This window comes from Lactuca serriola, chromosome 5 (assembly GCF_051521515.1).
Source record: "Lactuca serriola cultivar US96UC23 chromosome 5, Lser_US96UC23_V15, whole genome shotgun sequence".
Lineage (NCBI taxonomy): Eukaryota > Viridiplantae > Streptophyta > Magnoliopsida > Asterales > Asteraceae > Lactuca > Lactuca serriola.
This window is the reverse complement of record NC_136412.1, coordinates 355,165,281-355,179,861: the sequence shown is the minus strand read 5'-3', so window position 1 is coordinate 355,179,861 and position 14,581 is coordinate 355,165,281.

Below are 14,581 nucleotides of genomic sequence, written 5' to 3'. Positions count from 1 at the left end.
TTTTTATCAACTTTATTACGTTTTCATTATTTATAACTAACTAACAGTTTTTTCTAGACGCTTTTGGATGAAATTCATTATATATTTCTCTTTAAAAACAACATAAGTTTAGATGCAATAAAGTTCGACTTTCCCAATTTGAATTGAGAAGTGTCACCAAATATAATTCATTTGATTAAATTAGAAAATTTATATCAACATTATTACGTTCTCATCCTATATAGCCAATTAAAATGTTTTTATAGACGCTTTTGGTCGAATTTCATTATACATTTCGATAACGTAAGTTTAGAGGCTATAAATTCGACTTCCCCAATTTGAAATTCAAAAGTGGCACCAAATATAATTTATTTGATTATATTAGCAACTTTTTATCAACTTTATTACGTTTTCATTATTTATAACTAACTAACGGTTTTTTCTAGACGCTTTTGGATGAAATTCATTCTACATTTTTCTTTAAAAATAACATAAGTTTAGATGCAATAAAGTTCGACCTGCACAATTTGAATGGAGAAGTGTCACCAAATATAATTCATTTGATTAAATTAGAAAATTTACATCAACATTATTACGTTCTCATTCTATATAGCCGATTAAAAGGTTTTTATAGACGCTTTTGGTCGAATTTCATTATCCATTTCGATAACGTAAGTTTAGAGGCTATAAATTCGACTTCCCCAATTTTGAATTCAAAATTGGCACCAAATATAATTTATTTGATTATATTAGCAACTTTTTATCAACTTTATTACGTTTTCATTATTTATAACTAACTAACAGTTTTTTCTAGACGCTTTTGGATGAAATTCATTCTATATTTGTCTTTAAAAATAACATAAGTTTAGATGCAGTAAAGTTCGACTTTCCCAATTTGAATTGAGAAGTGTCACCATATGTAATTCATTCGATTAAATTAGAAAATTTATATCAACATTATTACATTCTCATCCTATATAGCCAATTAAAAAGTTTTTATATACGCTTTTGGTCGAATTTCATTATACATTTCGATAACGTAAGTTTATAGACTATAAATTCAACTTCCCAAATTTTGAATTCAAAAGTGGCATAAAATATAATTTATTTGATTATATTAGCAACTTTTTATCAACTTTATTACGTTTTCATTATTTATAACTAACTAACAGTTTTTTCTGGACGCTCTTGGATGAAATTCATTCTATATTTCACTTTTAAAATAACATAAGTTTAGATGCAATAAAGTTCGACTTGCCCAATTTGAATTGAGAAGTGTCACCAAATATAATTCATTTGATTAAATTAGAAAATTTGTATCCACATTATTACGTTCTCATTCTATATAGGCAATTAAAAGGTTTTTATAGACGCTTTTGGTCGAATTTCATTATCCATTTCGATAACGTAAGTTTAGAGGCTGTAAATTCGACTTCCCAAATTTTGAATTCAAAAGTGGCACCAAATATAATTTATTTGATTATATTAGCAACTTTTTATCAACTTTATTACGTTTTCATTATTTATAACTAACTAACAGGTTTTTTCTAGACGCTTTTGGATGAAATTCATTCTACATTTTTCTTTAAAAATAACATAAGTTTAGATGCAATAAAGTTCGACCTGCACAATTTGAATTGAGAAGTGTCACCAAATATAATTTATTTGATTAAATTAGAAAATTTATATCAACATTATTACGTTCTCATTCTATATAGCCGATTAAAAGGTTTTTATAGAGGCTTTTGGTCGAATTTCATTATCCATTTCGATAACGTAAGTTTATAGGCTATAAATTCGACTTCCCCAATTTTGAATTCAAAAGTGGCACAAAATATAATTTATTTGATTATATTAGAAACTTTTTATCAACTTTATTACGTTTTCATTATTTATAACTAACTAACAGTTTTTTCTAGACGCTCTTGGATGAAATTCATTCTATATATCTCTTTTAAAATAACATAAGTTTAGATGCAATAAAGTTCGACTTGCCCAATTTGAATTGAGAAGTGTCACCAAATATAATTCATTTGATTAAATTAGAAAATTTGTATCAACATTATTACGTTCTCATTCTATATAGGCAATTGAAAGGTTTTTATAGACGCTTTTGGTCGAATTTCATTATCCATTTCGATAACGTAAGTTTAGAGGCTGTAAATTCGACTTCCCCAATTTTGAATTCAAAAGTGGCACCAAATATAATTTATTTGATTATATTAGCAACTTTTTATCAACTTTATTACGTTTTCATTATTTATAACTAACTAACAGTTTTTTCTAGACGCTTTTGGATGAAATTCATTATATATTTCTCTTTAAAAACAACATAAGTTTAGATGCAATAAAGTTCGACTTTCCCAATTTGAATTGAGAAGTGTCACCAAATATAATTCATTTGATTAAATTAGAAAATTTATATCAACATTATTACGTTCTCATCCTATATAGCCAATTAAAATGTTTTTATAGACGCTTTTGGTCGAATTTCATTATACATTTCGATAACGTAAGTTTAGAGGCTATAAATTCGACTTCCCCAATTTGAAATTCAAAAGTGGCACCAAATATAATTTATTTGATTATATTAGCAACTTTTTATCAACTTTATTACGTTTTCATTATTTATAACTAACTAACGGTTTTTTCTAGACGCTTTTGGATGAAATTCATTCTACATTTTTCTTTAAAAATAACATAAGTTTAGATGCAATAAAGTTCGACCTGCACAATTTGAATGGAGAAGTGTCACCAAATATAATTCATTTGATTAAATTAGAAAATTTACATCAACATTATTACGTTCTCATTCTATATAGCCGATTAAAAGGTTTTTATAGACGCTTTTGGTCGAATTTCATTATCCATTTCGATAACGTAAGTTTAGAGGCTATAAATTCGACTTCCCCAATTTTGAATTCAAAATTGGCACCAAATATAATTTATTTGATTATATTAGCAACTTTTTATCAACTTTATTACGTTTTCATTATTTATAACTAACTAACAGTTTTTTCTAGACGCTTTTGGATGAAATTCATTCTATATTTGTCTTTAAAAATAACATAAGTTTAGATGCAGTAAAGTTCGACTTTCCCAATTTGAATTGAGAAGTGTCACCATATGTAATTCATTCGATTAAATTAGAAAATTTATATCAACATTATTACATTCTCATCCTATATAGCCAATTAAAAAGTTTTTATATACGCTTTTGGTCGAATTTCATTATACATTTCGATAACGTAAGTTTATAGACTATAAATTCGACTTCCCCAATTTTGAATTCAAAAGTGGCATAAAATATAATTTATTTGATTATATTAGAAATTGTTTATCAACTTTATTACGTTTTCATTATTTATAACTAACTAACAATTTTTTCTAGACGCTCTTGGATGAAATTCATTCTATATTTCACTTTTAAAATAACATAAGTTTAGATGCAATAAAGTTCGACTTGCCCAATTTGAATTGAGAAGTCTCACCAAATATAATTCATTTGATTAAATTAGAAAATTTGTATCCACATTATTACGTTCTCATTCTATATAGGCAATTAAAAGGTTTTTATAGACGCTTTTGGTCGAATTTCATTATCCATTTCGATAACGTAAGTTTAGAGGCTGTAAATTCGACTTCCCTAATTTTGAATTCAAAAGTGGCACCAAATATAATTTATTTGATTATATTAGCAACTTTTTATCAACTTTATTACGTTTTCATTATTTCTAACTAACTAACAGTTTTTTCTAGACGCTTTTGGATGAAATTCATTCTATATTTGTCTTTAAAAACAACATAAGTTTAGATGCAGTAAAGTTCGACTTTCCCAATTTGAATTGAGAAGTGTCACCAAATATAACTCATTTGATTAAATTAGAAAATTTATATCAACATTATTACGTTCTCATTCTATATAGCCAATTAAAATGTTTTTATAGACGCTTTTGGTCGAATTTCATTATACATTTCGATAACGTAAGTTTAGAGGCTATAAATTCGACTTCCCCAATTTGAAATTCAAAAGTGGCACCAAATATAATTTATTTGATTATATTAGAAAAAATTTATCAGCTTTATTACGTTTTCATTATTTATAACTAACTAACAGTTTTTTCTAGACGCTCTTGGATGAAATTCATTCTATATATCTCTTTAAAAATAACATAAGTTTAGATGCAATAAAGTTCGACTTGCCCAATTTGAATTGAGAAGTGTCACCAAATATAATTCATTTGATTAAATTAGAAAATTTATATCAACATTATTACGTTCTCATTCTATATAGCCGATTAAAAGGTTTTTATAGATGCTTTTGGTCGAATTTCATTATCCATTTCGATAACGTAAGTTTAGAGGCTATAAATTCGACTTCCCAAATTTTGAATTCAAAAGTGGCACCAAATATAATTTATTTGATTATATTAGCAACTTTTTATCAACTTTATTACGTTTTCATTATTTATAACTAACTAACAGTTTTTTCTGGACGCTCTTGGATGAAATTCATTCTATATTTTTCTTTAAAAATAACATAAGTTTAGATGCAATAAAGTTCGACTTGCACAATTTGAATTGAGAAGTGTCACCAAATATAATTCATTTGATTAAATTAGAAAATTTATATCAACATTATTACGTTCTCATTCTATATAGCCGATTAAAAGGTTTTTATAGACGCTTTTGGTCGAATTTCATTATCCATTTCGATAACGTAAGTTTAGAGGCTATAAATTTGACTTCCCAAATTTTGAATTCAAAAGTGGCACCAAATATAATTTATTTGATTATATTAGCAACTTTTTATCAACTTTATTACATTTTCATTATTTATAACTAACTAACACGTTTTTTCTAGACGCTTTTGGATGAAATTCATTCTATATTTGTCTTTAAAAAAACATAAGTTTAGATGCAATAAAGTTCGACTTTCCCAATTTGAATTGAGAAGTGTCACCATATATAATTCATTCGATTAAATTAGAAAATTTATATCAACATTATTACATTCTCATCCTATATAGCCAATTAAAAGGTTTTTATATACGCTTTTGGTCGAATTTCATTATACATTTCGATAACGTAAGTTTATAGGCTATAAATTCGACTTCCCCAATTTTGAATTCAAAAGTGGCACAAAATATAATTTATTTGATTATATTAGAAATTGTTTATCAACTTTATTACGTTTTCATTATTTATAACTAACTAACAGTTTTTTCTAGACGCTCTTGGATGAAATTCATTCTATATTTCTCTTTTAAAATAACATAAGTTTAGATGCAATAAAGTTCGACTTGCCCAATTTGAATTGAGAAGTGTCACCAAATATAATTCATTTGATTAAATTAGAAAATTTATATCAACATTATTACGTTCTCATCCTATATAGCCAATTAAAATATTTTTATAGACGCTTTTGGTCGAATTTCATTATACATTTCGATAACGTAAGTTTAGAGGCTATAAATTCGACTTCCCCAATTTTGAATTCAAAAGTGGCACCAAATATAATTTATTTGATTATATTAGAAAAATTTTATCAGCTTTATTACGTTTTCATTATTTATAACTAACTAACAGTTTTTTCTAGACGCTCTTGGATGAAATTCATTCTATATTTTTCTTTAAAAATAACATAAGTTTAGATGCAATAAAGTTCGACTTGCACAATTTGAATTGAGAAGTGTCACCAAATATAATTCATTTGATTAAATTAGAAAATTTATATCAACATTATTACGTTCTCATTCCATATAGCCGATTAAAAGGTTTTTATAGACGCTTTTGGTTGAATTTCATTATCCATTTCGATAACGTAAGTTTAGAGGCTATAAATTCGACTTCCCAAATTTTGAATTCAAAAGTGGCAACAAATATAATTTATTTGATTATATTAGCAACTTTTTATCAACTTTATTACGTTTTCATTATTTATAACTAACTAACAGTTTTTTCTAGACGCTTTTGGATGAAATTCATTCTATATTTGTCTTTAAAAATAACATAAGTTTAGGTGCAATAAAGTTCGACTTTCCCAATTTGAATTGAGAAGTGCCACCATATATAAATCATTCGATTAAATTAGAAAATTTATATCAACATTATTACATTCTCATCCTATATAGCCAATTAAAAGGTTTTTATATACGCTTTTGGTCGAATTTCATTATACATTTCGATAACGTAAGTTTAGAGGCTATAATTTCGACTTCCCCAATTTTGAATTCAAAAGTGGCACCAAATATAATTTATTTGATTATATTAGAAAAATTTTATCAGCTTTATTACGTTTTCATTATTTATAACTAACTAACAGTTTTTTCTAGACGCTCTTGGATGAAATTCATTCTATATATCTCTTTAAAAATAACATAAGTTTAGATGCAATAAAGTTCGACTTGCCCAATTTGAATTGAGAAGTGTCACCAAATATAATTCATTTGATTAAATTAGAAAATTTATATCAACATTATTACGTTCTCATTCTATATAGCCGATTAAAAGGTTTTTATAGATGCTTTTGGTCGAATTTCATTATCCATTTCGATAACGTAAGTTTAGAGGCTGTAAATTCGACTTCCCAAATTTGAATTCAAAAGTGGCACCAAATATAATTTATTTGATTATATTAGCAACTTTTTATCAACTTTATTACGTTTTCATTATTTATAACTAACTAACAGTTTTTTCTAGACGCTTTTGGATGAAATTCATTATATATTTCTCTTTAAAAATAACATAAGTTTAGATGCAATAAAGTTCAACTTTCCCAATTTGAATTGAGAAGTGCCACCAAATATAATTCATTTGATTAAATTAGAAAATTTATATCAACATTATTACGTTCTCATTCTATATAGCCAATTAAAATGTTTTTATAGACGCTTTTGGTCGAATTTCATTATACATTTCGATAACGTAAGTTTAGAGGCTATAAATTCGACTTCCCCAATTTTGAATTCAAAAGTGGCACCAAATATAATTTATTTGATTATATTAGAAAAATTTTATCAGCTTTATTACGTTTTCATTATTTATAACTAACTAACAGTTTTTTCTAGACGCTCTTGGATGAAATTCATTCTATATATCTCTTTAAAAATAACATAAGTTTAGATGCAATAAAGTTCGACATGCCCAATTTGAATTGAGAAGTGTCACCAAATATAATTCATTTGATTAAATTAGAAAATTTATATCAACATTATTACGTTCTCATTCTATATAGCCGATTAAAAGGTTTTTATAGATGCTTTTGGTCGAATTTCATTATCCATTTCGATAACGTAAGTTTAGAGGCTATGAATTCGACTTCCCAAATTTTGAATTCAAAAGTGGCACCAAATATAATTTATTTGATTATATTAGCAACTTTTTATCAACTTTATTACGTTTTCATTATTTATAACTAACTAACAGTTTTTTCTAGACGCTCTTGGATGAAATTCATTCTATATTTCTCTTTAAAAATAACATAAGTTTAGATGAAATAAAGTTCGACTTTCCCAATTTGAATTGAGAAGTGTCACCATATATAATTCATTTGATTAAATTAGAAAATTTATATCAACATTATTACGTTCTCATCCTATATAGCCAATTAAAATATTTTTATAGACGCTTTTGGTCGAATTTCATTATACATTTCGATAACGTAAGTTTAGAGGCTATAAATTCGACTTCCCCAATTTTGAATTCAAAAGTGGCACCAAATATAATTTATTTGATTATATTAGAAAAATTTTATCAGCTTTATTACGTTTTCATTATTTATAACTAACTAACAGTTTTTTCTAGACGCTCTTGGATGAAATTCATTCTATATATCTCTTTAAAAATAACATAAGTTTAGATGCAATAAAGTTCGACTTGCCCAATTTGAATTGAGAAGTGTCACCAAATATAATTCATTTGATTAAATTAGAAAATTTATATCAACATTATTACGTTCTCATTCTATATAGCCGATTAAAAGGTTTTTATAGATGCTTTTGGTCGAATTTCATTATCCATTTCGATAACGTAAGTTTAGAGGCTGTAAATTCGACTTCCCAAATTTGAATTCAAAAGTGGCACCAAATATAATTTATTTGATTATATTAGCAACTTTTTATCAACTTTATTACGTTTTCATTATTTATAACTAACTAACAGTTTTTTCTAGACGCTTTTGGATGAAATTCATTATATATTTCTCTTTAAAAATAACATAAGTTTAGATGCAATAAAGTTCGACTTTCCTAATTTGAATTGAGAAGTGTCACCAAATATAATTCATTTGATTAAATTAGAAAATTTATATCAACATTATTACGTTCTCATTCTATATAGCCAATTAAAATGTTTTTATAGACGCTTTTGGTCGAATTTCATTATACATTTCGATAACGTAAGTTTAGAGGCTATAAATTCGACTTCCCCAATTTTGAATTCAAAAGTGGCACCAAATATAATTTATTTGATTATATTAGAAAAATTTTATCAGCTTTATTACGTTTTCATTATTTATAACTAACTAACAGTTTTTTCTAGACGCTCTTGGATGAAATTCATTCTATATATCTCTTTAAAAATAACATAAGTTTAGATGCAATAAAGTTCGACTTGCCCAATTTGAATTGAGAAGTTTCACCAAATATAATTCATTTGATTAAATTAGAAAATTTATATCAACATTATTACGTTCTCATTCTATATAGCCGATTAAAAGGTTTTTATAGATGCTTTTGGTCGAATTTCATTATCCATTTCGATAACGTAAGTTTAGAGGCTATGAATTCGACTTCCCAAATTTTGAATTCAAAAGTGGCACCAAATATAATTTATTTGATTATATTAGCAACTTTTTATCAACTTTATTACGTTTTCATTATTTATAACTAACTAACAGTTTTTTCTAGACGCTCTTGGATGAAATTCATTCTATATTTCTCTTTAAAAGTAACATAAGTTTAGATGAAATAAAGTTCGACTTTCCCAATTTGAATTGAGAAGTGTCACCATATATAATTCATTTGATTAAATTAGAAAATTTATATCAACATTATTACGTTCTCATCCTATATAGCCAATTAAAATGTTTTTATAGACGCTTTTGGTCGAATTTCATTATACATTTCGATAACGTAAGTTTAGAGGCTATAAATTCGACTTCCCCAATTTTGAATTCAAAAGTGGCACCAAATATAATTTATTTGATTATATTAGAAAAATTTTATCAGCTTTATTACGTTTTCATTATTTATAAGTAACTAACAGTTTTTTCTAGACGCTCTTGGATGAAATTCATTCTATATATCTCTTTAAAAATAACATAAGTTTAGATGCAATAAAGTTCGACTTGCCCAATTTGAATTGAGAAGTGTCACCAAATATAATTCATTTGATTAAATTAGAAAATTTATATCAACATTATTACGTTCTCATTCTATATAGCCGATTAAAAGGTTTTTATAGACGCTTTTGGTCGAATTTCATTATCCATTTCGATTACGTAAGTTTAGAGGCTATAAATTCGACTTCCCAAATTTTGAATTCAAAAGTGGCACCAAATATAATTTATTTGATTATATTAGCAACTTTTTATCAACTTTATTACATTTTCATTATTTATAACTAACTAACAGTTTTTTCTAGACGCTTTTGGATGAAATTCATTCTATATTTGTCTTTAAAAATAACATAAGTTTAGATGCAATAAAGTTCGACTTTCCCAATTTGAATTGAGAAGTGTCACCATATATAATTCATTCGATTAAATTAGAAAATTTATATCAACAATATTATATCCTCATCCTATATAGCCAATTAAAAGGTTTTTATATACGCTTTTGGTCGAATTTCATTATACATTTCGATAACGTAAGTTTATAGGCTATAAATTCGACTTCCCCAATTTTGAATTCAAAAGTGGCACCAAATATAATTTATTTGATTATATTAGAAAAATTTTATCAGCTTTATTACGTTTTCATTATTTATAACTAACTAACAGTTTTTTCTAGACGCTCTTGGATGAAATTCATTCTATATATCTCTTTAAAAATAACATAAGTTTAGATGCAATAAAGTTCGACTTGCCCAATTTGAATTCAAAAGTGTCACCAAATATAATTCATTTGATTAAATTAGAAAATTTATATCAACATTATTACGTTCTCATTCTATATAGCCGATTAAAAGGTTTTTATAGATGCTTTTGGTCGAATTTCATTATCCATTTCGATAACGTAAGTTTAGAGGCTGTAAATTCGACTTCCCAAATTTGAATTCAAAAGTGGCACCAAATATAATTTATTTGATTATATTAGCAACTTTTTATCAACTTTATTACGTTTTCATTATTTATAACTAACTAACAGTTTTTTCTAGACGCTTTTGGATGAAATTCATTATATATTTCTCTTTAAAAATAACATAAGTTTAGATGCAATAAAGTTCGACTTTCCTAATTTGAATTGAGAAGTGTCACCAAATATAATTCATTTGATTAAATTAGAAAATTTATATCAACATTATTACGTTCTCATTCTATATAGCCAATTAAAATGTTTTTATAGACGCTTTTGGTCGAATTTCATTATACATTTCGATAACGTAAGTTTAGAGGCTATAAATTCGACTTCCCCAATTTTGAATTCAAAAGTGGCACCAAATATAATTTATTTGATTATATTAGAAAAATTTTATCAGCTTTATTACGTTTTCATTATTTATAACTAACTAACAGTTTTTTCTGGACGCTCTTGGATGAAATTCATTCTATATTTTTCTTTAAAAATAACATAAGTTTAGATGCAATAAAGTTCGACTTGCACAATTTGAATTGAGAAGTGTCACCAAATATAATTCATTTGATTAAATTAGAAAATTTATATCAACATTATTACGTTCTCATTCTATATAGCCGATTAAAAGGTTTTTATAGACGCTTTTGGTCGAATTTCATTATCCATTTCGATAACGTAAGTTTAGAGGCTATAAATTCGACTTCCCAAATTTGAATTCAAAAGTGGCACCAAATATAATTTATTTGATTATATTAGCAACTTTTTATCAACTTTATTACGTTTTCATTATTTATAACTAACTAACAGTTTTTTCTAGACGCTCTTGGATGAAATTCATTCTATATATCTCTTTAAAAATAACATAAGTTTAGATGCAATAAAGTTCGACTTGCCCAATTTGAATTGAGAAATGTCACCAAATATAATTCATTTGATTAAATTAGAAAATTTATATCAACATTATTACGTTCTCATTCTATATAGCCGATTAAAATGTTTTTATAGACGCTTTTGGTCGAATTTCATTATACATTTCGATAACGTAAGTTTAGAGGCTATAAATTCGACTTCCCCAATTTTGAATTCAAAAGTGGCACCAAATATAATTTATTTGATTATATTAGAAAAATTTTATCAGCTTTATTACGTTTTCATTATTTATAAATAACTAACAGTTTTTTCTAGACGCTCTTGGATGAAATTCATTCTATATATCTCTTTAAAAATAACATAAGTTTAGATGCAATAAAGTTCGACTTGCCCAATTTGAATTGAGAAGTGTCAGCAAATATAATTCATTTGATTAAATTAGAAAATTTATATCAACATTATTACGTTCTCATTCTATATAGCCGATTAAAAGGTTTTTATAGACGCTTTTGGTCGAATTTCATTATCCATTTCGATTACGTAAGTTTAGAGGCTATAAATTCGACTTCCCAAATTTTGAATTCAAAAGTGGCACCAAATATAATTTATTTGATTATATTAGCAACTTTTTATCAACTTTATTACATTTTCATTATTTATAACTAACTAACAGTTTTTTCTAGACGCTTTTGGATGAAATTCATTCTATATTTGTCTTTAAAAATAACATAAGTTTAGATGCAATAAAGTTCGACTTTCCCAATTTGAATTGAGAAGTGTCACCATATATAATTCATTCGATTAAATTAGAAAATTTATATCAACAATATTATATCCTCATCCTATATAGCCAATTAAAAGGTTTTTATATACGCTTTTGGTCGAATTTCATTATACATTTCGATAACGTAAGTTTATAGGCTATAAATTCGACTTCCCCAATTTTGAATTCAAAAGTGGCACAAAATATAATTTATTTGATTATATTAGAAATTGTTTATCAACTTTATTACGTTTTCATTGTTTATAACTAACTAACAGTTTTTTCTAGACGCTCTTGGATGAAATTCATTCTATATTTCTCTTTAAAAATAACATAAGTTTAGATGCAATAAAGTTCGACTTGCCCAATTTGAATTGAGAAGTGTCACCAAATATAATTCTTTTGATTAAATTAGAAAATTTATATCAACATTATTACGTTCTAATTCTATATAGGCAATTAAAAGGTTTTTATAGACGCTTTTTGTCAAATTTCATTATCCATTTCGATAACGTAAGTTTAGAGGCTGTAAATTCGACATCCCCAATTTTGAATTCAAAAGTGGCACCAAATATAATTTATTTGATTATATTAGCAACTTTTTATCAACTTTATTACGTTTTCATTATTTATAACTAACTAACAGTTTTTTCTAGACGTTTTTGGATGAAATTCATTATATATTTCTCTTTAAAAATAACATAAGTTTAGATGCAATAAAGTTCGACTTTCCTAATTTGAATTGAGAAGTGTCACCAAATATAATTCATTTGATTAAATTAGAAAATTTATATCAACATTATTACGTTCTCATTCTATATAGCCAATTAAAATGTTTTTATAGACGCTTTTGGTCGAATTTCATTATACATTTCGATAACGTAAGTTTAGAGGCTATAAATTCGACTTCCCCAATTTTGAATTCAAAAGTGGCACCAAATATAATTTATTTGATTATATTAGAAAAATTTTATCAGCTTTATTACGTTTTCATTATTTATAACTAACTAACAGTTTTTTCTAGACGCTCTTGGATGAAATTCATTCTATATATCTCTTTAAAAATAACATAAGTTTAGATGCAATAAAGTTCGACTTGCCCAATTTGAATTCAAAAGTGTCACCAAATATAATTCATTTGATTAAATTAGAAAATTTATATCAACATTATTACGTTCTCATTCTATATAGCCGATTAAAAGGTTTTTATAGATGCTTTTGGTCGAATTTCATTATCCATTTCGATAACGTAAGTTTAGAGGCTATAAATTCGACTTCCCAAATTTGAATTCAAAAGTGGCACCAAATATAATTTATTTGATTATATTAGCAACTTTTTATCAACTTTATTACGTTTTCATTATTTATAACTAACTAACAGTTTTTTCTAGACGCTCTTGGATGAAATTCATTCTATATATCTCTTTAAAAATAACATAAGTTTAGATGCAATAAAGTTCGACTTGCCCAATTTGAATTGAGAAGTGTCACCAAATCTAATTCATTTGATTAAATTAGAAAATTTATATCAACATTATTACGTTCTCATTCTATATAGCCGATTCAAAGGTTTTTATAGACGCTTTTGGTCGAATTTCATTATCCATTTCGATTACGTAAGTTTAGAGGCTATAAATTCGACTTCCCAAATTTTGAATTCAAAAGTGGCACCAAATATAATTTATTTGATTATATTAGCAACTTTTTATCAACTTTATTATGTTTTCATTATTTATAACTAACTAACAGTTTTTTCTAGACGCTTTTGGATGAAATTCATTATATATTTCTCTTTAAAAATAACATAAGTTTAGATGCAATAAAGTTCGACTTTCCTAATTTGAATTGAGAAGTGTCACCAAATATAATTCATTTGATTAAATTAGAAAATTTATATCAACATTATTACGTTCTCATTCTATATAGCCAATTAAAATGTTTTTATAGACGCTTTTGGTCGAATTTCATTATACATTTCGATAACGTAAGTTTAGAGGCTATAAATTCGACTTCCCCAATTTTGAATTCAAAAGTGGCACCAAATATAATTTATTTGATTATATTAGAAAAATTTTATCAGCTTTATTACGTTTTCATTATTTATAACTAACTAACAGTTTTTTCTAGACGCTCTTGGATGAAATTCATTCTATATATCTCTTTAAAAATAACATAAGTTTAGATGCAATAAAGTTCGACTTGCCCAATTTGAATTCAAAAGTGTCACCAAATATAATTCATTTGATTAAATTAGAAAATTTATATCAACATTATTACGTTCTCATTCTATATAGCCGATTAAAAGGTTTTTATAGATGCTTTTGGTCGAATTTCATTATCCATTTCGATAACGTAAGTTTAGAGGCTATAAATTCGACTTCCCAAATTTGAATTCAAAAGTGGCACCAAATATAATTTATTTGATTATATTAGCAACTTTTTATCAAATTTATTACGTTTTCATTATTTATAACTAACTAACAGTTTTTTCTAGACGCTCTTGGATGAAATTCATTCTATATATCTCTTTAAAAATAACATAAGTTTAGATGCAATAAAGTTCGACTTGCCCAATTTGAATTGAGAAGTGTCACCAAATCTAATTCATTTGATTAAATTAGAAAATTTATATCAACATTATTACGTTCTCATTCTATATAGCCGATTCAAA